The sequence below is a fragment of the Lissotriton vulgaris genome, chromosome 1_2, assembly GCF_964263255.1.
Source record: "Lissotriton vulgaris chromosome 1_2, aLisVul1.2, whole genome shotgun sequence".
NCBI lineage: Eukaryota > Metazoa > Chordata > Amphibia > Caudata > Salamandridae > Lissotriton > Lissotriton vulgaris.
Genome location: NC_141686.1, coordinates 21,323,027 through 21,348,774, shown reverse-complemented (window position 1 = coordinate 21,348,774; position 25,748 = coordinate 21,323,027). Strand labels below are relative to the sequence as shown.

The 25,748-nt window shown below is 45.2% G+C and overlaps 1 protein-coding gene across 1 annotated transcript in view; it reads right to left on the bottom strand.

The window, feature by feature from the left end:
• Positions 1-25,748, bottom strand: part of ATXN10 (ataxin 10) — a 1,037,424-nt gene that overhangs the window by 675,817 nt on the left and 335,859 nt on the right. The window lies entirely within an intron of this gene.

Sequence of the window (25,748 nt, the reverse complement as noted above, 5' to 3'; positions counted from 1 at the left end):
AAAGTCAAACGTGTTTGTCTTTACTACCCGTTCAACCTGTTCTATTTCTAAAACAAACAATGTCTGAAAAATGAGTTTCCAGTTGGTAGCACACTTCCTGTTGAGCTGGAGAGGCCAACTTCCCATTATAGTATCCAAGTCAGAACCACCAGTCCCATCAGCAGCCTCCAGAAAGTATAGCAGCCTCCAGAAAGTATTCCCAATTTCTGCCATGGTCATGAGTAAACCAAACACTTAATCCACAGAAAGATGTAAAAACGTCAAGCTATTCTTGCTGAGCATGTTGAAGACATGTACGCCTGGATAATTCTGCATAACAGGAAGTGGTCTAAAGATCTACATGGGCTCCTGCTCTTGAATACTGTCCATCAGAGCATAACTTCCAACTGGCTCCATGTCACAAGTGTCTCGGTCAGCCACAGTCTAGCCAACGCCATTCTCCATGTTTAGACTTGTAGCCCCATATTTAATATGGGATAATTAAACTAGGATTCAAATTAACCAAAGTGCTCTAAGCCAAACAGTGGGGCTGGCTCAAGGTGGTCCTTGTGACCTGGATGTAAGACATAGGTACATATTCTTTCCAACTAAGGTGATGCTGCGTGGATACATCTGTTACAAAAGAACATTGGTTAATCTAGAACTTTTTGTTACAGGACAAATGCTTCTTTTTACTTTGGACCTCCTTTTAAAGAGGACCAGGTTATGATAGCTGCTTTGTGAATAATTATTTTATTAAATAGATTAGTAATGGTTTTAATTAACCATGCAAACACAAACTGAAACTGGACTAAAGGAGAAAGCACATTGATGCAGGCTCGTGTAAGTGGTGTGAGGAAATATACAAAAGAGGAATCTAAAATTGTGTTTACCATTAATTGCCAATAAATGGGCAACGTATTTTTTATTAAACTGCAACAAAATTCAAAGATGAATCACCGATTTCAAGACATGGAGCCAGTTGGTAGCTAACCAGGGCAAAACCGTAGATACCCTTAGAATTGCTCCAAAAATCAACCTAGTATGCCACCTTCTTGCATACAAGCTCATGCCATGCCAGAGGAATAACCCAAACACAAGAAAAGCAGCAGGGCGATAGGTATGGCAGGCATGCACTAGAGGTTGTGAAGTGTGGCTCACTGGTTAGAAGCGGCAGACCCTGAAGCAGAGATCAGGCCCGGGACCAGGGTTCAATTCCTGAGGCGGCAGGGTCTTGGGCTCAATGTCCGTGGACTCGATAATTCTCTCGCCTCGGTGCCTACTCTAATCATGGGTCCCATGCTGCAACTCTGGGCAATAGCTTGCTTAATCTCCACAACGGCCCCAACAACACTGGGATGCCTGGCTTCACCTTGGGGGTGCCCAGGTGGGGCATCTCACAGGGAGAGCCAGGAAGCGTTCCACAGCGTTATACAGCGCCGGAACGCCCCATTGCTGGGGCAGCTGTGCGCTTTACAAGTATACTACATTTACATTTACAGTTGTATCTGGGTTTTATACAGCACTTTTTGAAAGGGGGGTAAAGGGGCTGTGATTACTGAAGCATTACTTAAGTATAGGTATAGAAGGTTTTTAAAGACACCCTAAACCGCCGAAGACAAGAGCAAAGAGAGGCAGCCTGAATAGAAAATAACAACACCAAAGAATATCCCCAGCAAACTCCATGTCCACCATACACAATCGCAGATCTCTTGTAGTGATTCATAGAGACACACAATCGCAGGTCTCTTGCAGTGATTTATAGAGACCCCTCCCCAATGTACGCATGTGCTGTGCTATGGCAGGCATGAGTGTCTTCATGGGCATTGTGACCTAAATGAGCCCCTCAACAGGCCCCATGCTGAGCACCCACAACACAGAAGCATCATCAAATGTGGCACCAGGTGGCCCTACCCTCTTTATTACCACTACCTCCAGTGTGTCACCCTCTTACTTCCAGCCAGTCCTCTTAAATTGCCTTAGCCCCGATCACAGTCTGGTATGTTATGGTAGGGTACACTGCATGTTTATTTCAGAGCGCCCTCCCGTAAATGATAGGGCCATCCAGAACACAGGCCCATCCACTACTGCTGCTACTGAGTTCTACTTGAGGACGAACTATTCGGTTTCACATAATGAAAACAGGACAGCATTCATGTCCATGCTCTTTCTTTTGATGCAGAATCCTGCCTGTAATATATGGGATACTTGAATACTAACAAAGTTTTTTTTTTAAATGGCATGGAAGGCAGTCCCAGCTCATGGCACGACAATGTAGTGTATTTGTCACTGTAAGTAGAAAAGTTGCTTAGTATCCTTACAAGCATCATTCCACACTCGGCAAATTCGCATCTCTACAAATAGATTGATTAATATTACAAAAAAATGAAATATTTCAAAATCATGAATGACTTTAATTTTGACATAATTCTAGCCTGAAATGCTCTGCTGTAAAGGGGTGAAAGCCGCCCAGGAGACGCGGTCCAGTGTTTAAGTAGCTGATCTTGGAACCTGAAACAAATGCTGGTTTTGGTAGGAAACGAAAAATGATGGGATTCTGGGCAAATCAACATATCTGAGTGTGCTTTAACTTGTAAATATGTGGGATATGGATATTTTAAAAGTAACTCCACAGTGACCTTGAGCTACCTATCAAATGTCCTAAAGAAAATAAATATTACACTAGAATATAAACCATCACATACAATGGAGATTGTATAACCTGAACTGAAGCCAGTCTGCTGTTACAGAGCCTTGCATCCTTCACTGTATACGGTGATATAGGAATCAAGCCTTGGCAAAGCCAAAATAGCTGTTATTGTAGGAAAATTAATTCTTTGTTGTAACGGCTAAAAGTCAATATTAAACAGGCTGCTGTATATTCGGTACGGATTACAGCAGCTACTAATACTTGCTGTTGAATGTTGTGAGATACAAAGACATACAACAGCAAAAGGCCTATTAGTAACAAAGAGCTGCATGAGATAAGAGGAAGACAGGGCAAAGTGAAAAAGTAATTAAGACAGATCGCTCAAATTAGCAGGTTCATGTGTGAGTAGCTGTTCCACACGTTCTGGAACTTGTCGTCCTGGCATTCTAATGGGAAATACAGGACTACAATATCCCAAAACGAAACAACAACAAAAACGATGGATTGGATGAGTTGTGCCTGCATGGCAAGGGTAACTTGAGCTCTCTGATTACGGGTATAGAGGCACTGCACTCGGCAAATATACAGAGTAGGTAATCTTTTTTCTGACATGACCGCCTATAGATCTATAAATAACAGAACTGGCAGAGCCGAGAGAGACTACAAGTATACTTCTATATATAAATGAAACCTGTATATTCGCCACCATCTCAGGGTTACAATATCATATTTTAATGTTGAACATTATTAAAACCAATCCAGTCACTATCAAACCCGGGTCCCACAAAGCATGACATCTCATTATTGAAGACTATATGCTTGGGAGGAGTTGATGCCCATGCAGGATACCACGTTGTAAAGCCAATAATGCATTCCATTTTGCGAGTCTGCAGGAAATGTATTATGGTGAAATTAAATATAATGCCCTCATATGCAGTAGGGAAATAGACTATTTCTCCTGAAATACATGACATTTCATTGATAAGATATTTGTAAAACAGAACAAACAAGCATTTACAATGCAATGGTTTTGCCTTTGTTAAAGTTAGAGCTATTGGCATTGCTCTTGACATTATTTTTATTTATGGTTTTTTTTAACATAAATGGCATTGTCATTTACAATAGCAAATTCAACCACTCATCTAACCCATCTGAACACCCAGCCACTGATCCACCCGCTCATCTATCTACGCATGCGCTTGCCAATCTCTTCATTCACCCACCCAGCTGCCCACTTGTCCATTCCGGTACCCACTCATCTATCAAAGCAGGCGCCCGCCGACCTCATCATACATCCGCTCCCTCGTCCCTCCCTCCAGCTGCCCACCTACTCATCCATCCACTCATCCTTCCACCTATTCATCCATCCGCTCACACATCCATCCGCCCACTCATCAATCTGCTCATCCTTCCACCCGCTCATCCATCCTCTCACTCATCCATCTGCTCATCTTTCCATCCGCCCACTCATCCTTCCACCTACTCATCCATCCACTCATCCTTCCACCTACTCATCCATCCATCCACCCACTCATCCATCCGCTCATCCTTCCACCTACTCATCCATCCGCTCACTCATCCATCCGCCCACTCATCCATCCGCCCACTCATCCATCCGCCCACTCATCCATCCGCCCACTCATCCATCCGCTCATCCTTCCACCTACTCATCCATCTGCTCATCCTTCCACCACCTCATCCATCAGCTCATCCTTCCACCTACTCATCCATCCACTCATCCTTCCACCTACTCATCCATCCGCTCACACATCCATCCGCCCACTCATCAATCTGCTCATCCTTCCACCCGCTCATCCATCCTCTCACTCATCCATCCGCTCATCCTTCCACCCACGCATCCATCCGCTCATCCTTCCACCTACTCATCCATCCACCCACTCATCCTTCCACCTACTCATCCATCCACCCACTCATCCTTCCACCCACTCATCCTTCCACCCACTCATCCTTCCACCCACTCATCCTTCCACCCACATAGCTGCCAAGGTTTCAGATTGCTTTGTGTGACATTTTCAGAATTGTACTTTAATTATAAGTGACATTTAATGACTACTTAACAAAACTGTAAATATCACAATCGAACTGCACTTTAACACTATTGAAATCATTAACCCCGAGCAACTTCAAACACATCTCTCTGAGAGCTGCCTGCTGCTTGTGCCACAGAAGTGGTGAGCAGCTTTTCACAGAGCACTATTTAGGTAAGGGTCCCTCCTGTACCAAATGAATAACCCACTTTCCGACCATTAGCAATATTACCATCTGTGAAACTGCAGAAACACTTTATATCAACTAATTTATTATTGTTTACGAGAAATGAAGGAACCATGTTTTTATCAACGTCAGAAAATTATATTTTCCAACAACAACTAAAATGCACACCGCGTGTGCGAATTGTTTTTGTTAATAGCATGTAATTACCCCGACGATTAACACAGGCAGCCCACTACAATTTACTCTGTCGTCAGCATTTCGCCATACAGTTGAAATTGTGGGAAACCAGGACGCAGAAAGTCCCCGACGAGAAGGAGAAGCCATCCATTGCCCCCGCTGAACTCGAGAGGCGAGGCGCCGCGCCGCAACCCTGCAAGCCAAGTCACCCGCAGGACTCGGGTAGAAAAGAAAATTAAGCGCGAGATTACCTATCATTTCGGAGCCATTTCTTTCACTCAACAAGATCATTATACGAAGAAATTGCGGCACAAAGCAACTTAGCAGAAAAATTTTGACAAAAGCGCCGACACGCTGAAACCACCACAGAATCCCAATAGCCTGGGGGCGATGAAAGCAAATGGGCTGAAAGGAACAATTCCTCGTGTTTGCCCACAGAGTAAAGGCGCGCTCTTTTGTTAAAACTGAAAACGGTGCTTGTGACAATATGAGTATCAGCGAACAAGATCGCCCCATGCGTGATTCCTTTAGCAGAGATTTGTGAATCCAGCTAAAGTGATTAACTTATGAGGTGCTGACAGCGCCATTCAGTCTCTGGACAATTGTTGTCTTGTTAGTGCCTGATGTAATGTCGCTGATCTGTCCCTCCAACGCCGGTGATTTCCAGACAGATCCATCTTGCTAATGCACCAAAGCATTTTACTGAAAAAAGCGAGCCTGTGAGGCGAAGGCAGGAGTGAGTAATTAAAGCGCCATCGCACAGGAGCAGGAAGGCGGGTGCCCTCAATCCCGGACCAGATTCGGAAGCGTTGACGAGAAGAGGCTTTCGGCTGACGTAGCCAAAAGCCAAAAATTCTCGGGAACGCCCCCGAATCTAGTCCGGGATTGACGGACAGAGCCGTCTCCCAATGGCTAGCCTCCATTTATGGAGCTAGCCAATGGGAGACTGGGGCGGATACCCGACTGCACACACAAAACATAAGGTTTTTTGGCGCATGCGCACTACGTGCGCATCGCCAGTCAAAACCTAAAGAGCTCTGTGCGGCACTCGTAGCGGTACCTAGAGATGCAACCCTCGTTAGATCCCTAAGACAACATTGTAAACAAGTGGTGAGGCAGCGTAAAGATGAGATTTTAAAAGAACGCTGGCATAAGCTTGCTTGTGCCACCAGTGCCACCAATGGAAATGTTTTTTTGGGCGGCAGTTAAAGACATGAGATCAATGAGCCTTACACTTACTCCTTTAAGCTATAACATAAGCAGTGAAGCTTGGGAATCCCACTTTACTACAATCTATACAGACCCCACTCAGAGTGAGGATCCCTTTGATTCCCACGTTGTTTCATAGATTCAGATATCGGTATCAGAAGTCGAGGATGCAATTAACCAAAGTTTAGTCAACAAGGCCCTCGGCCCCCAGCCCCGAAGGGCTTCCCATCGACCTCATCAAGCATAAACTGAACTTTTGGGTGCCTGTTTTACTCAATGTTTTTAATAATCTTACAAATACTTTTTTACCTAGCACATGGTCTACCAGCATTATTGTTCCGATTTTTAAAAAAGTGGACTGATCCAACCCTAGCTGCTACACACTGATCTCCCCGATTGATAAACTTAAGATACTTGAGATGATCCTGTTAAATAAAATTAGATTATGGGCTGAGGAGGAACACATTTTAAACAAGTGCCAGTTAGGATTTAGAAGTAAATTGGGAACGGTTGAACAATGTATAAATCTCAGCCCGATTGTTGGTAAATACACTATAGCTCAGCAATCTCCCATATACTTACACACTTCTATGAGTACCTTATAAACCCATTTGATCCCACTTAATAACATCTTGCTGCTATTTGTTGTGAATCTCCAGCCTATATTTTGTGCGGTGCTTCGTAGAAAATGTTGCCTTGTATATTATGATTTTTTATATTATAGTTAGGGCTCCCGGTTTTCCGTTTAAACGGATTAATACACATAAATACAGACGGAAAACATTTTTTCCTTTGTCTGTATTTATAAATAGACACGGAAAAATACTGACAAACCGGCAAATGTGTCTATCCCTGTCTGAGGTTCACATGGGCTGCAGAAAGAAATTTGAAACCGTTTCCTGATTCTCTTGCACACTATTCTTCCATCTAAATCACCCTAAGCATTCCCCTGCTGAGCGATTTGTTTCCAGGGAGCCTCTACCGCCCTGACAACAGCAGTCCAGGAGCGCTTATCAGCTTTTTTTAATTGAACACTCTCGGCTGTTAAGGCTGTAATGATGTAATCAGCTGTCTCTTTCTCTGGACTCGGTGCCTGTGTAGATCGCTTGAAAGGAAAAGGAGGGAGCACCATGGGTGAGTAGGGAGGGGACCCCAGGACACACTCAAATCACAGCGTGGGCAAACCCAGCCTGAAAGCGAACCCACACAGAGACAGAAAACTTCAGAGCGCCAATCTTCAGAAAGGCCTTGGAAACGAAGGGGTGTCCTGTAAACAAAACTTTGCACTGGTTCAGAAATTGACTGGATGGATATGTACCACGCTAGCAGCTTGTGCAAGGGGGACACCTCCTTGTACTAACGGCGGCAGCATGATAAAAATATAATTAACATTGATTAGTTCTAAAATAGCTGTGTTTACATGATACGAAGTGGGAAAATATGCTTTCCCCTTCCAAACCTGAAATACCACCATGTGTTCGCCCAGCCCTTCATTTAGCACTCAGTGCCCCCGGAGTGAAAATCATTCTGTTCTATTTGTTTTAATGGGTTATTCGAAGACCAGGCTGGTCATTTGAATATATATGTCACTCTTTTAAAATAAAATGCAATGTAATGCTTACACGCATTTTCCAGGTAGTTAAAACCATTTTGTTCTTTTTATATAAATATTTATATAATATGGAGCAGAGAAAAATATATTTGCCCCCATTCCTTGCCCGGAAAAATCGTAGGCAAGTAGGGCTCTCTCATTTGGTTGAGCCTCTTAGACTGGGCCTTCATGGGCAGCGCTTTTATTTATCTTGAAGTGTATAACCAGGCCCAAATCTCGGCGTCTGCTCACCATCCTGTGATCCTGGGCAAATAACTTGATTTACCAGTGCATGTAGAAATTAGAGGGATTTTGTGTAATCAGACTGGCGCTCATGTCAAGCACTTCAATGCCTTTGGTGCACGCTATACAAAACAGGAAAAAATGCACAACGATGTCAAACAAAAACATTTTCTTTGAGAAAAAAACCCTCCCCAAGCAAAAGGTATCCATTCAAGATGAACATGATAAACATGAATAAATGGGAGGAATTAGAGTACACTTGCACGCTGTTCCCTGGACTACTTTTGCTATGAAGTGAAGGTGTTAACAGTTGATAAAGTTGGAGATCAGAAGTCCTAACCGGGGTTAAACTGTACAGACCATATGGATAACTAGGATTTAGGGACTCCCTCAGTCTGTACTCTGAATAATTTGTACTAATGTCCGGAGGCCAAATGGCACAAAGGCAAAAAACAACCAGAAAGAGCCCCAATGTCCTCAAAGTCTCTTGAAATATACATGTTCTTATCCTACAATGGCAAAGTTTTCAAGTTTAAGTATTCTGTTTATTTAGTTTGACACATATATATATATATATATATATATATCTATATATATATATATATATAGATATATATATATATCTAAATCTATAACAACCGAGTTGAAGTGTGCATTGTCTAATTAAATAAATGTGGAAAAATACTAGCTGCAGCGGCTTTTTTGCTTGCAACACAAATAAATATGGATAAATACAGAAAAAATGACCCAAAAATAAATATGGATAAATACAGACGGAAATGTAAAAAAAATAAATACCATAAAACCGGGAGCCCTAATTATAGTTTATATTTGACTGCACTTTAATACACTATGCTGCTGTTCGTCCACATATGATTGCACCCGGATATACCATGCTGCTATTTGATTGCCCCCATATAGATTTTACCTGTTAATTGTTGTCTGCCAAATTGTACTTTATCATATTATGCTGCTACTTGTTAGGAATAATCTAGCCTTAAGATTTGAAGAAGTGGTTGTTTTACATATCTAATGTCTTTCATAACATGTGTATCTTTATTGCCGACTATGCTATATATTACAAGTCCCTGTTTACTTATTGTTTTAAATGCTGTTATTTTAATTGTGCTTTTATTGATATTTTATATCTGAATAAAGATTTATTGAATTGACAATAGTTCAACTGAGCAAAAATATTGGGAAGTAAATCTAGACGAGCATGAGAACGCAAAGTACATTCCAGGATGTCCAAGTTGATATATAGTAAGCAATGAGACCACTCATAGGATAATTCCATTATTCTGTAATTGGGGGGGGGGGGGGGGGGGGGGGGGGAGAGAGAAGCATCGAAAGGTTACATTCTAGGAAACAATTATTGATATAAATCAATGTATCGTTTACTTTTTATATATATTATATGGTGTCAGTTTTATAACGGTTCAATTAAAACTAGATACTACGAAAAGCATTAAAAATAAAAGATCAAGGGCGGGGATGGGTGCGGTGCTATCTTCTCCTTCTGTCAGTTCGTGTATGCTGGTGTAATACTCTCTTGTCTTTGCTTTGCACTGATGATTGTACAAATAGCTGGAATTGTTCTCTTTTGTTGGTCTTCACAAACTCAATGAAAGTGATCCCCAAACAAAAAAATGCAATATGAGCAAGGTCAATGACAGGACTCGCAATTCTCAAGTGCACAGTCAGTGAAAGGTGAGTATCGTGTGCATGAAGAAGTGACAGCAGTTAGTGTCCAGGAGGCATATCATTACAAAGTGTATAACATATTTATTGGTACATGCAAGCGATTACAAAATTTAACATGTAATGTTCTGTATGACGCACACAACAATTGACATCAATGGAGTGAGATTTGAGGGATTGGCAGCAGGAGAGTAGAAATCGGGAACTTGGTGCTTTGGTCCGCCAAGTGGTGCCCCTGCACCAGTGCACTGTGGGTACAAATCTATGTAAATGAGCTACAAGCTACAGGGATGCGGGGGGTTCGGAGTCTGAAGGTCAGTCCTGCCGACCACCACGGCAGACAGAGACCAGAAGCGACTGAGAAAGAGGAGACACGCAGGTAAGGATGGAGGATACCATGACAGCTCAGTAGGGGGGCTAGAGTATCGCACAGGACGAATATACGTTTTCTCTATGTCCCTGCGCCCCGTAGGACAGCGTTCAGAACACTCACAGTTCCCGCTCACTCACCTCCTCACTTTCGGTTCTCTAGGCAGCGGCGGCTGCAGGAAAACACAAAGGTACCTAACGACTGCCGTACAGTAGGCCACGCCATTATGGAAACAAAACAGAGACTGTCAAAAGCGTGTGAGCGGGAGACTATAGCCAGAGAAGAAAGACACCCGTAGACAAAGAAGAAGGACTACCATGTAAAGCCGGAGACTGCAGGCAGTTGGAGAGAGAAGACACCGAAAGACGAGACCCGTGTGAGCAAGCAAAATAGTTACTGTAAGGAAGCTACTAATGGGGAACACCTTAACAAATGAAACAGAAACGATAACGTTTCAAATGGGAACCTTCAAAACATGGCTTTGTCCGCAAGCTACTGATCATGAGCAAAACAAGTCAGGTCCCGGGCCGGCCAGCCAATCACAGCGCGCCCGGGGAATGACGTCACGGGGGTGTCCCGGGCCGGCAGCCAATGACAGCGCGGCCCAGGACAAAGGGGCGGGGCTTAAAAAAGAACGAGAAACGCCCCCGAATCGCGTTTTCGCAAGAAAGCGTGATTGACAGCCTCTGTCTCCCAATGGCTAGCCTCCATTTATGGAGCTAGCCAATGAGAGACAGAGGCGGGTCATCGATCCGACATAGAACTCAAAAGGTTTTTTAGCGCATGCGCACTACGTGCGCACTTGCAGGCAAAACCTAAAAAAGGAGGGCAATTGCGAAAATAGTGCATTCAGAGGATCAAATACCAAGATTCCAGTGTAATTTTAAGACAACAATGGAGGCTCAAATCATGCATTTCCTTCTTGTTTCATTTATAAAAGCAGAGAGAGATAAAAGGTAACAGCCAGTGGGGTAACAAAACCTTAGCGGGCACCTCTGCAAGGAATGGTGATGGGGGACTCCTACGGTGCCAATCCCTCGCATTCACCAACAGCCCTGTAGAAGAATTTCACCTTTGCCGGCTGCATTCACACATCACTTCACCAATAGTTTCCATGATAGGTTTAGTGTCAAAGATAAAGAAAAGTTATCCTTGTGGGATGAGCATGCTCTAATACATGAACACTAAAAACCGAGCTGTGTTCATACTTTGTATAATAATAATATTATTTATATTAACAAAATGTAACTTTAGGGGCTGAGTGAATGTTCCCCTCATTGACCCCTAAATAGGGGAGTAGGTTTGTAAGGGATGTGCAGATGCAAATTCAGACTAGTGGGGTAGATTAAGCAAGATATTTCTAGTTTGGCAGAGCAAATTAATCTATCATAAATTCACAGAACTCCCGTTCTATGAGACTGACAGCTCCCCTTTCAACTTAAAGCCTTATTCTGAGTGCCCAGGTGTAGCACCAGCTTATCTGATTAAATGTGTGATCCCCCACATCCTGATGTTCACTTCTAGCGACACCAATGATAGTCTGGCTAGTGGTATTTTAAACATTGCATATAATAAAATCCATAGAGAACATAATGCAGATGCATGTTATGTTATGTTATGTTATGTTATTGTTATTTGTTGTGCGCACAGCTACTCCAGCTAAGGAGCGTCCTGCCGCATTGACAAGGTAGAACATAACATAACAGGAACTAAACAGAAAACTTGAGGGGGCTAACTAAAACAGAAAGGTTTTTATGGCTTTCCGGAAAGCCGTGAGGTCCTCCAGCAGGCGAATTTCAACCGGAAGAGAGTTCCAAGTTGTTGCAGCTGTGACGCTTAAGAAACGTCCCCCCACACGGCAAAGCCTGTATCTAGGAACCACAGCAAAGGCCTGGCCTTGGGAACGGAGGGTGCGCGTAGGGACATAGAAAGAAAGAAAGCTGGACATAATTTCAGGGCCTATACCTCTCAAAATCTTAAAGGTCAAACAAAGGACCTTGAAGAGGATACGCTTCCTCACTGGAAGCCAGTGCAAGGGGCGAAGGACACTTGACACCGAGCAAAATCTGGGCAGGCCGACAATCGCTCTGGCCGCAGCATTTTGTACCCGTTGCAAGCGGGTAAGCTCAGCCTGATTGGCCCCAACCAGGAGAGAGCTAGCGTAATCCAGGCGAGAGATGACAGTGGCCTGGATTACCAGCTGCCTGGTTGGGGCGTCAAAGTATTTGAGGACAGGTCGTAAGCCTCTCAGCAGGCCAAAACAACAGGCAGCTGTTTTTTTGCGTGTCCTACGAAGGTAAGACCAGCATCCAGCCAGACTCCCAGGTTTTTCAGCTCCGACACCGGAGTCAGAGTTGGTCCCAACTCTGGCGGCCACCATATGTAATGTCCAAAGCAGGGATTGGTAATATGCTGTAACATAATTTGGTCCTTCCATACTGCAAAATTCTAATAGCCTTGGCAAAAAAATCAAATTACTTGTTGAGGGGTTCATATTCAGTGTAAGAGATGCTGTCACCTTTTCAAGGCATAGCCTTGGATCAAAATATATATCATGTCCGTACAGAACTCCTCCCCTTGGTTTATTACATATGCAGGGGGCACCATGCCTACACTTAACTATGTAAAACAGGGCTAACAAGCTTAAGTCAGTTTATGAGTGACATTTCATTGTTTGCAGCAGCTTATGTATGACATTTTCAATCTCACTTGTGACACTCTGACTGACAACTTAGTGAAAATGTTGTCTTTGGCCCAAGCGGATAATGTTAATGCACAGGTAGCAGGATATTCCCACTGATGCATGTTCAAGGGCCCTTTGGGGGTAACTAACCCTAATTGTGTCAGAAATTGTACCTAGAAATACTTCATTTGGACCTCTCACAATATCATGACTCCCCTTTTAGCATTTACTCTCTTATGGCCGCCTGCCACTATCATTACCTGCCCAATAAAATCATGTGCTTGGTCCCCTTCCTCGCAGCCCGTTAGATACTTCCATGGTATTAATGACTCCCTTGTTATACACGAGGAAAGGATTTTATTTTGGAAACTAAAATAACCAATGCTGCTGTACCTTCCTGCTATAGGAGCTACCAGTATGAAAAGACAAACTTAGTTTGAGAAAACAATTAAGGAAAAGTCTTCCATGCTCAACATATGTACAAGAAATTATCACTTAGACTTTAAACAGTGACCTCGCATTTTACCATTTCAGCTATGAGTAGCTAATGCATTGCATTCTTGAACTTGTAGTCGTGTCTATAACGGGAAAAGCAAAATAACAAGAACCAGGTTTAAAAAACAAGATTCATCTGACAAGAAAGGTTGAGATTTCTGCTTTAGACTCCTGCAACTTAATGAGGTTACCTAAATATAGAATTTACTGGATTTTTTTTTTGTTTTAATGTAACAGAGGCTTTATCTCGGTTTACAAAAATAATACAAGAAGCACTTGTAAATATTTCAGTAAAGCTGGTAACTTTTGTTTTTCAATGCAGTCATATTATTGGTATATATTTGTTAATTATTTGTAACTATATGTATTCCATATTGCTTTTAACTTTGGCCTGCCACATAATACAAAGTTATTCAAATCATGCTTGAGGAAAATAAGAACTCTGGGTTTCAATCACATCCTTTAATGGCAACATTGTGAAATTAACAGCAATGACTAGTATTTACTGTCCAATCTTTATGTTTTTACCCTTATCAGTAAATACTCTAAACATATAAATGTGAGAGGGAAATAACATTAGAATGTGTTCTACAATAGACCCTTGAATGATAAGTAAACAAAGATATAAAAGCGAGGATTTTATCTAAGCTCAGACTCGCAAAAATATTGGAGGGGTAGGCTTGGCAAATTCCATGAATGACCAAATAGCATACCTTTGCAATCAAGAGGCAACTTGGTTTATGGATAAACTTAATTACAGACCCCAATGGTTAGATGTAGAATTAAATCTTATCAAGAGAATCCCCTTCCCGGCAATTATGACAATGCAGACCTCTAAATTGGAGCACTCTAGATATATACTTTTAAACACTAAAAAATCCTTAACACAACTGGATGCACTTTCCAAAATAAAAATAGGTGCTTTTAACGCACAGGTGTGCCGCACAATCCCACGATAAAAATAAAGAAAGAAACAATATTCTGTAAAGAGTGGTCCCGTAAAGGTATCAATTTTGTAAAGGAACTTTACAATAACACTTCACCTGTTCCTTTCTCTACCCTAAAGAAGGAGAAAGACTTAACTGAATTAGACTTCTGCGACTTCCTGAAACTTAAAGTACAGATATCTAAACCTAATTCTACCCCCTCACCCCCTTGCTCCCCTCCAAACTATCCCAATTGATTAACGTGGGCCACATGGGCTCATGGATCTATAAATTACTACTCCCCTCACCGGGTAAGCATCATTTAAGTAATGTAACAAAGTGGGAGACAGAAACAAACAGCAAAAAACTTATACTTGACTGGTCCCGTATTCATATGATGCGTTTCAAACACAAAATCTCCCCTACTCTCTCACAAACAAAATTTATGATCATAACGAATAGTTTCTTACCTGTCGGTGTAGTTTTGCAGCTTGAAGATCTTTCTGGATTCACTATGTTGTGCATATTCAGCAATCTGGTGGTTGGGTCCGGAATCGTAGTCTTTTTTCTCTCTTTTTTTTTTTCGTAGCCTAGGTGGGCGTCGACGTCCCACCATTTTGTGTACCTTTGGTGACGTTGGCATGCTTCCGGCGGAAGCTACCACCCTTGGGCGCCATCTTCGGATTCTTTTTTCTGTCTCTTTTCTTTTCCGTGTTTGTAGTGAATCCATGGCTATGTTTGTTAATCCCTTTTTTTTTTTTTTTACGTAATTCTTTTCACGTATCTTGTAGGCTTCAACTTGCTTTCTTTTTCTATGCATTTCCACCTTCTTTTCCAGGCTCATCTTTTTGGCGGAGGCGGGTGGGTTCGCTAGTGAATCCAGAAAGATCTTCAAGCTGCAAAAGTACACCGACAGGTAAGAAACTATTCGGTTTGCAGCGTGAATCTTTCTGGATTCACTATGCTGTGCATAGATTTTGTAGCGGTTTTTGTTACCTTTGTGGCGGCTGGATGGAAGATGAGCGTTGGTTGCTGAAAATATGTTGAAGCACCTTCTGTCCTACTTGTGCTTCCTTGTTCATTTGAACATCCACGCAATAGTGCTTAGTGAACGTGTGCACTGAAGCCCATGTTGCCGCCAGGCATATGTCCTGAATTGGTGTGTTGGCCAGAAAGGCAATTGTTGCTCCTTTCTTCCTGGTTGAGTGGGCCTGTGCCCCCCCTGTTAGCTCCTGGCCCGCTTGCTTGTGGCAGAACTGAATAGTTTGTGCGATCCATCGAGCTATGGTGTTCTTCGTCACTGGTTTACCCATGTAACTGTTTGCAAAGGACACGAAGAACTGTTTTGTCTTCCTGTGTCCTTTCGTCCTTTCCATGTAGTGCATCACTGCCCTTCTTGCGTCTAAAGAGTGGAGTGCTCTCTCGGCGCTTGTAGTGGGGTTTTGGAAGAAGCTAGGGATCTGAATACTTCGATTCATGTGAAACCTCGACACCACCTTCGGCATGAAGTGTGGGTCCGTTCTCATTACGACCCTGTCACTGTGTATCTGAATATACGGTTCCTGTAGTGTTAGAGCCTGCAGTTCGCTCACTCTCCGTAGTGATGTGATGGCTACCAGAAAGGCCTTTTTCATAGTCAGCATTTGCAGTGATGCTTTGTGCATCGGTTTGAAAGGTGCTTTCATGAGTTCTGTCAGTACTACATTCAGGTTCCAAGCCGATGGTGGCATTCTTTCTGGTGGCGCTATTCTTTTAGCCCCTTCCAAGAATCTTTTCACGACCTGAGATGTGAAGAAACTTCTCCCTGTTTCTCCTCTTGTGTATGCCACAATCGCTGCCAGGTGTACCCTTAGCGAAGACGAGCTTAGTTTTGCCTTTATTAGGTGCGTGAGGTACCTCAGCACCGTAGATTCCCTTGTCATTTTTCTGTGTAGTTTTTTCTTGTGACACCATTGAGTGAATCTTTCCCATTTTGCCCCATAGCATTTGCGTGTGCTGGGCCTTCTTGCCTCTCGCAGCACTCTCAGGGTGCTCTCTGGTAGTTTTAGATGAACTCTAAGTCCTCAGGAGCCAGGCTGAGAGGTTGAGGCTCTCCGGCTCTGGGTGGAGCACTTCTCCGTTTTCCATGGACAGTATGTCTCTTCTTTTTGGGAACCTGTGGGGAGGCCCCTGCGCCATCTCCATTATCTGAGAGTACCAGGTCTGCCTGGCCCATTGTGGTGCCACCAGGATCAGGGTCATGTTGCTTGTCATGCATTTGTTCAGAGCCCTGGGGATCAGCGTTATCGGGGGAAACGCCTAGGCAAATGTCTTTCCCCAGCTTATCCATAAGGAATTCCCCTGTGATTATGCTTCTGGTTGCCTGGATGCAAAGTATTGGCATTTTGCATTCCGGCGTGTTGCAAATAGGTCTATTGTCGGAGTGCCCCATCTCCTGAATAGTGTCTCCGTCTCCTGCACATTGAGTTCCCACTCGTGGGATGCTGATATTTGATATTTGATATTTATGTGTATTTGTAAAGCGCAGACGTTCGCTCCCAAGGGAGCATCATGGCGCTGAGCAAACTGCAGAGGATAACTGAAAAAGTGGGGTGTGATGAAAGAATGAAACTAAATGGCAGCCAAAACAGAGGAGTCTGATTGTTGGTAGACCCATGTCTTGAGAAGTTTTCTGAAACTATTCTCGTTTTCTATAAGTCTAAGGTTGGCAGGCAGGTTGTTCCAGGCTTTGGCTGCCAGAACAGTGAATGATTTCCCACCTTTAGTCTTGTATTTGAATCTGGGGATCATGACAAGATTTGCCCCGGAGGATCTCAAGCAACCCGGGGGATTATAGCGCGTGAAACGATTTGCAAAGTAGTGGGGCCCTGTGTTTTGCATGGTTTTGAAAACTGTGAGGAGCAGTTTAAAGAGGATTCTTTTATGCAACGGCAGCCAGTGCAGAGAATTTAATGCTGCAGACGCTGATGACCTTCTAGGGAGTTGTAAAACCAGTCTGGCTGCAGCATGTTGTATGCTCTGCAGCTTTCTGAGGGTAGATTTTTTCACTCCGGCCATAAGACCATTGTAGTAGTCAAGTCGGGAAAGAATGAGGGCTACCGCGACTGACTTTCTGGCTGTAATTGGAAGGAAATCGAAGAATTTCTTCAGGGATTTTATTTGTCCAAAACAGCGACCGGCAGTAATCCTAACGTGGTCATCGAAAGAGAGAGATGAATCGAATTGCACGCCTAGGTTCCGGGCTGATGGTACTACACTGGGAGGGGCTTCTGATCCTAAGGGCCACCAGTCTTTCGGACAAAAAGACAGATTTTTACCCAGTGGGATGATTTCTGTCTTGGCACTGTTGCATCTTAGGTGGTTAGTATTTAGCCATTTGAAGACATCAGAGAGACAGTTTTTGAACCGGAGGTCTGCGTCAGTCCACTGTTTGTCAATGGTGACGACCAATTGAGTGTCGTCAGCATAAGACGTGACAAGAATCCCATGTGGGGCACTCCAGATGTGATGAGTTTTTCGCAGGATAGATAGGGACCGAGGGACACAGTCTGGGACCTATTAGATAGGAAAGATGAGATCCAGGCCAAGGCTGTGTCTGTCACGCCAATCACTCGCATTCTGTTGATTAAGATGACATGCGAGATAGTGTCAAACGCTGCTGTAAGGTCAAGCAGGATGAGGACAGCTTGCTTACCCTCATCCTGCAGGAATTTGATGGAATCAGCAAGTTCGATCAAAGCTGTTTCGGTGGAGTGACCGGAGCGAAAACCCGATTGTTGAGGGTGCAGGATGTTGTGGGCCTCTGCAAATGTTTTAAGCTCCTCATGTACTAAATGCTCCGTGATTTTGCCGAGGACAGGAAGTAAGGAGATGTTGGTCAGGTCCGTTGGCGATTTGTTCTGCTTTTTCAACAAGGGTTTTACGGTGGCCTTCTTCCAGTCATCCGGTACGAGTCCGGATTCGAGGGATTCATTAATAATAGCATTAATGTAAGGGTTAACTGCCTCAATCAGGTGATGTAAAATGGTAGGAGGACAGGAGTCAGTGGGCGCCCCTGATTTACAGGCCCGAATTGCCTTGCTAGTTTGTTGCAGGGAGACAGATTTAAAACTGGAGAGAGGAGGGTAGTTAACTGTTACCTCTAAGGGGTTTGTCGGAGGGGGAGGAAAGTCTTTCTGGATGTTGACAATTTTGTCAACAAAGAAGTCTGCAATTTGGTTGCATAAATGTAAATGTAAATGTAAATGTAAATGTATAGGCATTTATATAGCGCACTACTTACCCGTAGGGTCCCAAGGCGCTTCGACCGCTGCGAAACCCTTCCTGGGTTCCCTGAGAGATGGTCCCTTAATGGGTATCTCCAGGGTGAGACCAGGCATCCCCGGCGGTCTGGTGGGGCCGTTAGTGAAGATGAGGCAAGCTAATGCCCAGAGTTGCCGAGTGTGATCGCTGATCAGAGTGGGCACCGAGGCGAGAGAATTATCGAGTCCGCTGACCCTGGTCCAGAAACCTGCCGCGCCGGGAATCGAACCCTGGTCCCGGGCCGTCCTCTGCTCTCGGGTCTGCCGCCTCTAACCAGTGAGCCACACTACTGCATAAGCTCTCTGAGGGGGGTATTTCGGTGGTGAGGGCTTTCGGATGGGTGAAGGACTTAACTATAGTAAAGATAGTTTTTTGGTTTTGGTGGGCTTCAGTTATAAGCTTAGTGAAATATTCCTTTTTTGCTGTTTTTATGTCAGCGAGGTATAATTTCCTCTGTTGTACATAACATGTTCTAGAGATCGTGTCGTATGTTTGTCTCCAGTGTCTTTCTAATCTCCGACATAGAAGGTGACTATCGGCTAAGGTCTGAGTGAACCAGGGGGCATTGGGTTTTTTCTTCTTAGGACCTTTTTCCTGATGGTTTTTGGACTCGGTATTGGCCGAGACAATTTGGTTCATCCAGATATGGAAGTTGCAGGAGTCAGTTTCAACATCTCCAGTTACTATAGGGGATGGGGGTAGCGGTTTTGACTCCAGCTTTATGCGTTCGGTCACTTTCTTCCAGTTGACTGCAAAGGGGGCTGAGGTACGCCTGGTGCTGGGTAGGGTAGGAAGAGGTATCATAATATCAAACGGGATAAAATAATGATCGGTCCAAATTTGAGGTAACGGGGAGGATGTGGAGAGGGTTGTGAGATTGGAGCAAATGCCATCAAGAGTGTGTCCAGCACTGTGAGTGGCAGTAGTGATACGTTGGGAAAGTCCAAACATGTTTAAGGAGTGTAGGAAGGAAATGGTATGGGGGTCAGTGAGCGATTCCATATGTAGGTTTATATCACCTATAAGAGTAAAGTTGGGGTACTGTAGCATGAGTGCTCCAAGGGCCTCATCTAAAGAGTTAAGGAAAGGAGTAGGATTTCCAGGAGGACGATATAAGAGCCCCCCCGAGAGAGAAGAAGAGGCGTTGATTTTAATTGAAAAACCTAAGCCTTCAGTATCCTTCAGGTGGCACAGATCAAATGTGTGACAGGGAAACGTTTCCTTAATGATTAGAGCGACCCCACCACCGCGACCAGAAGGTCTGTCCCGCCTGAAGATGGTAAAGTCCGGGGGGAGGGCAGTAGCCAGATCGGGGTTGGAGGAATCATTGAGCCAGCTTTCGGTAATGAACAGGGCATCCAGTTCGTGACTTAAAATTAAGTCATGCACGTCTTGGCAGTGACAGGCTAGGGACCTGGCATTAACAAGACCTCCCTTGAAGTGGGTGAGACGATTATTTAAGGGGGAAGGCACGTCAATAACGTCATTTATAGGTACAGGGGGAGTCCACTTACAACGGGGACATACAAGTGGGCTGGTAAGGGGATCAATAGGGGGGCAGTCAGAACAGTGGGAAGCGAGTGGAGGACGTAAGGATAGTAGATATTTGTTGTCATACCTGATGGTGTGTTGCAACCGGGCAGCATGCCATGCGCCCGGCGCGGTCCGGTCGCGGACGGGCGCAGACGGGCTTGGCTTCGGCGCGCGTCCGGCGCGCCCGCTGCGCCGTCTGGCCGGTCTGCACATAATATGGGGAGAAAAGGGGGTGGGAGTATGGCGCGACTAGAGCGCTCTCCCTGCCTCCCTCAAGATGGCGCCCACCGTCGCCGAGATTCGGCAAAAGCGGCAATGCCGAATGTGGGCTTGAGAAATGTGTCAATAGTGTCAGTGTGCCTGAAAAATATTTCCCCTTAAGTCTAGGCAAGCCCCCCAAGTAAAGGAACAGCAGTAAAAACAATTTACTTAAAAACGCTCAGATGCAGTTACAATGTTGAAACGCGCTATTTCAGAGGATCACCGCGTTCACCACGATTAACAGAAATACAACACAGCTCGCAGCCCCAGTTGCCTCACCGGGGAGAGCTACTGTAGGGCACCGAGCGCGAGGGAAATGCAGATTAAGTATTCCAAGGGGGCGGGAGTATGGCGCGACTAGAGCGCTCTCCCTGCCTCCCTCAAGATGGCGCCCACCGTCGCCGAGATTCGGCAAAAGCGGCAATGCCGAATGTGGGCTTGAGAAATGTGTCAATAGTGTCAGTGTGCCTGAAAAATATTTCCCCTTAAGTCTAGGCAAGCCCCCCAAGTAAAGGAACAACAGTAAAAACAATGTACTTAAAAACGCTCAGATGCAGTTACAATGTTGAAACGCGCTATTTCAGAGGTTCACCGCGTTCACCACGATTAACAGAAATACAACACAGCTCGCAGCCCCAGTTGCCTCACCGGGGAGAGCTACTGTAGGGCACCGAGCGCGAGGGAAATGCAGATTAAGTATTCCAAGGGGGCGGGAGTATGGCGCGACTAGAGCGCTCTCCCTGCCTCCCTCAAGATGGCGCCCACCGTCGCCGAGATTCGGCAAAAGCGGCAATGCCGAATGTGGGCTTGAGAAATGTGTCAATAGTGCTGAAGTCTGCCTACTGAGCCAGTCCGCTTCTTCCCCGGCAGGTGTATGGCTAGCAGGTCTATTTTGAGTGGTATTGCCCATCTCCAGATTTCCTGTGCCAAGTTTGACAGGGGAAATTATTGAGTTCCCCCTTGTTTGTTTATGTAAAACATTGTTGTGGTGTTGTCTGTTTGTATCAGCACCTTCTGGCTGTACAGGTGTCTCTGGAAGGCCTTGAGTGCCAGCAACACTGTTTTCAGCTCTAGGTAATTGATGTGTCTGACCGCATCTGTAGGGCTCCACAGACCTCTCACTCTGAGCTTGTTCATGTGTGCGCCCCACCCCTTCTGGGATGCATCTGTGGTAATGGTCACTGTTGGGTCCGGTGGTGTTAGAGGTTTCCCTACTGTTATCCGTTCCTTGGTCCACCACCTTATTTCTTCCTGCACCCTGTGCGTTACAACCACTAGATCCTCCCAACTTCCTGTAGCTTGTGACCATTGTTGTTGTAGCCACTCTTGGAGTGGTCTCATCTGTAGACGCACATTGGGGACCAGGTGTATGTACGACGCCATCATCCATAAGATCTTGCTCACTGTCAGAGCTCGCCCCTTCAGGTAGTGACGTTTCTCCCTCAGTAGGCTGAGTGTTCTCTTTTCGCTGGGTGACACTCTGCATTGGACGGTGTCGATTTGAGCACCCAAGAAGATCTTCACCTGCTCCGGTTCCATTGAGCATTTTCCCCAGTGTATGGAGAAACCCAGGCCAGTTAGCGTTGTCGTGACATGCTGTGCGTGATCCTTGCATGTAAAGTACGAGCATGCCTTTACGAGCCAGTCGTCTAGGTAGGGGTACACGTGTATCCCCTCCCTTCGCAGTTGCGCGGCTACTGCCGCGAGGCATTTGGTGAACACCCTTGGTGCGGATTTTAGACCGAAGGCCAGGGTTGTAAACTGATAGTGATCGTTGTTCACTGCAAACCTTAGCATGTGCTTGTGCTGCCTGTTCATGGGCATGTGCAGGTACGCGTCCTTGAGGTCTATGGTGGACAAGAAGTCCCCGGCCTTTATCTGTGGAATGACTTCTTGCAGGGACGTCATTTTGAATTTTTGGGTCTTTACGTATTTGTTTAGAACCGTAAGTCCAGGATGGGTCTTAGGCTTTCGTCCACTTTCGGTGCCAGGAAGTAGTTTGAGTACACTCCTTAGTTCCGTTCTTTGAATGGGACTGTTTCGACGGCCTCTTTGAGGAGTAGTTCTTGAGCCTCCTTTTGGAGCAGTTGTAGTTCTGTTCCAGAGTGCTCTCTTCTCTTTGGCTTTCTGTTTGGTGGATTCTTTAGCAGCTCTCTGCAGTATCCGAACTGCATGATGTTCAGTATCCACTTGTCTGTGGTGATTTTCCTCCACTCCTGGAGAAAAAATCTTAGCCTACCTCCTACTAGAGTTACATGATCTTTTGTGTCCTGTCCGTGTCTCCCTCTCCTCTTTGTTTCTCCGTTCTCTTCCCCCGGAGTGTTCGGAGGGTGAGCACCTTTTCTTGTGAGCAGTCACTTAGAGGGGGGTTGTTCACCGCCTCTTCTTCTTTGTCCTCGTCCATTTCCTCTTGAACGAAAGGACTGGCCCCTGTTCTGGTAGTTCCAGTTTTGTCTCTGTTGGCCCTGGTGACCTTGGCTGTCACTCTGTTGTCCCTGGTGGAACGTCTGCTGAGAATCTCCTTGCTGGCTTCCACCTCTGCTGTTTGGCCTCCGCGTAGGAGTGCCCCTTCTCATCCCCCTGAATTTCAGGGCCCTCATGGACCTTGCCGTCTCATTGTCCTTCTTCAGTTGTGTGAGCTTTTCATCAACTGGGGCTCCGAACAGTGCTTCACCATTGAAGGGTGTGTTCAGGATGTTGTTCTGAACCTCAGCTTTGAAGCCTGAGATCCTGAGCCAGGCTTGCCTTCTCTCTGCGATGTCTATAATCAGTCTGCTGGATGTTTCAGCCCCATCCAAGTCTGTCTTCAGGCACGAGTTAGCAATGCTTTTCCCCTCTTCCACAAGGTGTGATGCCCTCTCACGGTATTGTTCCGGGAGGTGCTTGAGCAATTGCCCCATCTCATCCAAATGTTGGTACTGATGTCTGTTTAGGAGGGCGTTCGAGTTCGCCATCCGCCAGTGCGTTGCGGCGTTTCTCTCTATTTTCCTGCCCGTTAGGTCCATCCTCCTGCTTTCCTTGTCAGGTGGAGGGCCAGATGTTGTTGGACGTTGGCCCTTCTTCTGGCCGTTGCAGCGATAATAGAGTCAGCTGTGACGGACCCCTTGATATAAGCTGGGTCCTGTGAGGAGAATTTGTACTTCTTTTCTGTCCTCGGCGTTACTGATCTACATGTAGCCGGGTCCTTGAAGGCCTCCTCCCCCTGGTCTGTGATGCTTTTCAGCATGGGAAGGAATTGGCTTCTTGTCTGAGTGGGGAGCAATGTTTCTAGTAGGAAATCTGCTTTTGGCTTTTCCTCCTCTAGCTTCACCCCATAAGCTGCAGCTGCCTTCCTGACAATGCCCCGATGTCGTCCGGTGGCGAAGGCCTCGACGCATATGTCACCACCGCCTCCTCCGGGTTTTCGGCCTCGATGTCCTGCTATTCCTGGTCCTGGGCCGTCGAGGAACCCGAGCCGTAGCTTGACTGCTGGTCCCCGTAATCCTCTTCATTATTATAGAGGTCCGCTTCCTCTTCGTGCTCCGAGAGCTCCTGAGTTTTCGGCGGATCTTCGACGTCAAACTCCTCCTGTTGTACCACCTCTGCGACGGACGTTGCCGGCCTCGAGGGGATCTTGTAACTTTTCATTATGTCGTCGAAGTCTTTCTTTCTCTGGAGGATGTTCTCCATCTCGGCCTCGAGCCTTCTTTTCTTTCTCAGCATCTCTGCGGCCTGTTCGTCGTCAAGCGTTTCGGCTGCTCTTTTCGGCGGCGGCGTCGACGTCGAAGCTTTCTTCAGCTCCTTTCCCTTCGAAGTCGAAGACCCTTTTTCGGGGGCTTGCTTCGACTTCTGCTTTTCGCCGGTCTTCTGCCTCCGGGAGTCCTTGTCAAAGGATCCGCTGGGCTTTTTTTCAGAGGATGCAGCTTCGGCCGTCAAACTTTTTGGCGCCGGTGCTCCTTTCGAGGCTTTGGACTCTGACTTTCGAGGGTCCGCCTCTCGTTTTCGAGGCCCTGAGGGGGTTTTCGGGGTCGTAGACTCTCCTACCTTATCAGGCGTTTTCTTATCGGTCTCTGCGACCGTGAAGTCTTCTGGACCTACGGCGATGTTGTCCTCGTCGTCAGTGGAGAGGCCCAGTTCGTAAAGCATCGGGGCCTGGCCCTTGCCCTGCATCGTGCGATGAGCTATCCTCTGCTTCTCTCGAACTCGGAGTGTCTTCGGCTTGAAGACGGAGCAGGCGTTGCAGTCTCTGCTCTCCTGGTCGACAGGCAGGTAGAGGTTGCAGACCGGGTGTTGGTCCTTCTGCGTGAACTTGTGGTGGCAGTTTTTGCAGAATTTAAACGGAGTCTTGTACATCCCTGCGCTCAGGGGGCCCCCTGTATGCACATTCCTCCAAGGACGTCGAAGATCTCGAAGTTCTTCTCTTTCTTCGTCGTCTCCTCTCTGATGGTCTTCTTCTCCTCAACTTTTCCGGTCTTTACCGTCGAATAGTAGCTGTATTTTCTCCTTTTTTCCTCCAAAACTTCTGGAGCTTCACGCGACGATCCAGACCCAGCGGCGGAAAAAAGAATCTGAAGATGGCGCCCAAGCGTGGTAGCTTCCGCCGGAAGCATGCCGACGTCACCGAAGGTACACCAAATGGTGGGACTTCGACGCCTACCTGGGCTACGAAAAAAAAAAAAAAAAAAAAGACTACGATTCCTGACCCAACCACCAGATTGCGGAATATGCACAGCATAGTGAATCCAGAAAGATTCACGCTGCAAAAATAGGAATTACTAGACCCCTGCAAGACTACTTAAGCTTAAACTAACCCAGTCCCCACAATGCAGGAACTGCAATTCTCAAACTGGTGACTTATCAGACATGCTAATACTGTATCCTATGTTACAAAACTTTTGGAATAAAGTCTTCAATTACATTACCCAGACATTCAACATCTCTCCGGATAAAAAGCTACCATATATATTTGCTGGAATTCTAGACCAAGACCTACTGAGAGATGACCGCTTTCTGCTTGACATAATGCGAACATTGGCATGCAAATAGTTCTGTGTAATTGGGAGACTTTGGGAACATTTAATTAAAACAAGCATTTGCAATGCAATAGGTCTCGCATTAGGAAAGTTTGATGTTTTGGTATTGTAAATGATATTTATTTTTATTTATGTTTTTTTAATAGTGAAAATATAGGAATTAATAGTTTTGTATTTTACAATGCCAATAGTTTTAATTTTTTTAATGTGACACCTTTTGCAATTGTAATACAATATGTGTTGTTTATATGTATGTATGTATGTATGTATGTATGTGTGTTCGACTTATATGTATTGATATTACAAATAACAATGTCTTCTAATGAAATGTATGAATTAATTTTTAAATAAAAGTTATTGTAATGTATAATGGCAATTGGT